Source organism: Prunus persica, chromosome G1 (assembly GCF_000346465.2).
Source record: "Prunus persica cultivar Lovell chromosome G1, Prunus_persica_NCBIv2, whole genome shotgun sequence".
NCBI lineage: Eukaryota > Viridiplantae > Streptophyta > Magnoliopsida > Rosales > Rosaceae > Prunus > Prunus persica.
The window spans coordinates 9,199,389-9,201,393 of record NC_034009.1 but is presented as its reverse complement, the minus strand read 5'-3'; positions in this window follow the sequence as shown (position 1 = coordinate 9,201,393).

The window sequence follows — 2,005 nt, the reverse complement described above, 5'->3', positions numbered from 1 at the left end:
AGAGACATGAAAAAGAGAACTGAAATCTAACTAATTGAGACAGAGGTGAGATCGTGAGAGAGACGGAGAGGGTGAGATCGTGCGAGAGAGACAGAGACATAGAGAGGCAGATGAAGATGCGGAGAAGAAGATGAGGTTGAGAGAGAGAGAGAGAAGCAGGTGGCTGAAGATGCGAGGTGAGATTGTTCCTTGAAAAAGAGAACTGAAATCTAACTAATTGAGAAAGAGGTGAGATCGTGAGATCGTGAGAGAGACGGAGAGGGTGAGATCGTGAGAGAGAGACAGAGGCAGTGAGAGGCAGACGAAGATGGATGAGATGAGAGAGAAACGCAGGCAGAGGAAGAGTGAGTATTGGGCGGCTGCTAGGTTTTCGAAATTGCCCATTTTTCACTTTGGCTGGAGAAGAACGGGGAAATTTGAGTTTTGGCTGGAGTTATTTGGCGGTCAATGAAAAATGAAAGAGTTCTTCCCCTCACCAATTCCCAAATTCATAAAAAATATAATAAATAAATTTAAAATCAGAAACATACACTAATAAAAAAAATTTAAATAAAAAAATAACAAATAAACAAAAAATATATTTATTTATTTATTTCACATTTAAAAAAAAAAAAGAAGAGAAAATAGGGGACTACATTCATTTAAAACAACAACAACAAAATCTACCATCTTTAATAGCTTTTGATTCTTTTCCTACAATATTTCAAGCTGATGTTAATTCGTCTCCACTGTCTTTGCTCTCTCCTTCTTCAAACTCCTTATAACACGCTGCCATTCTTCAACAAATTCCGCTATGCAACCAACTAAGCTCTTAGCACCTGTACTTCATAGGATTTCACAATAAGGTGATGCTCCACATTTGCGATAGATGCCGCACTTTACACGCTCAATGCCATGGCATCACCCATCACTCGGTGCTGGTAACTAAACATTTAGTTTAATTCAAAACAATGTAAAACTTTCCATATCATAACTAGACATATAGAACTTCATCATATAAAAAATTTCAATTCGACGTTAAGGAATCATGTCAAACATTGAATTCGAAATAGACTAAGTTACAGACTTTTCTGTTTTTCTACAGCATAACACTAATTTGAAAAAGTTACCATAAATTCAATTTAACTCTGATTTACATGAAACAAGTTTTCAAAGGTTCATTGAGATGTTTATTTTCATATAACAAAAGTAGGTGTTTTAAAACTTCGTTATTTCCGCTTCGTGTTTTCTGGTTTTCCACCTCAAGCTACACACCCTGTTTTATGACTTTCCACCTCGACCACTTAATTAGAAAAAAAAGAAAAAAAAAAAGAAAGAAAGGAAAAAAAAAAAAAAGACTTGTGAAATTCTACTTTTTTTAAAAAACAGCTTGTGGAAACATTATAAATATCACATAGTATAGCATATAATCACAAACTTGTATGTAGCATAGTGAATAAGGTGTTGGAAAGGAATGAAAGTGGCACGAGTTCAAAACCCCTTGTTTGTGTGTTGAAGTCTCCATTTTCTTTCAGAAGCCCCTCGGAAATAATCATCTCATTTCCGACAAACAAATTGTTTGCCGTTAATAAAGTTGGAGCCAAGTTTTCCCGCCAAATAAATTACATTTCCGACGACCATAAAGACTTTTTTCGAGGGCCGTTCCTTTGTAGGAAATAAATTCCAACCCCATGACATATTTCCAACGGACAACAATTTTTCGTTGGAAAAAACACTTTTACCGAGGGAAATTGGGGGCCCTCGGAAAACGTTGGTCGGTAATGAACCTTTTTTTTGTAGTGTTTTTCTGCCAAACATAGTCAGAAACGCTTTTAATCATCAAAAAGCGCTTTTAGCCCTTTGAGAAGCACACTCAAACTCAACTTATAATGTTAAAAGTTAAGACACATATTGAGATCATCACATTCTTTTGCTAGGAAAGATCGTCAAATTTGTTCACCCATTTTTGCAATTTTGTTTTTAAGATGAGGCTTAAAAATTAAGCCCTCATTTAGTTATGGTAAAA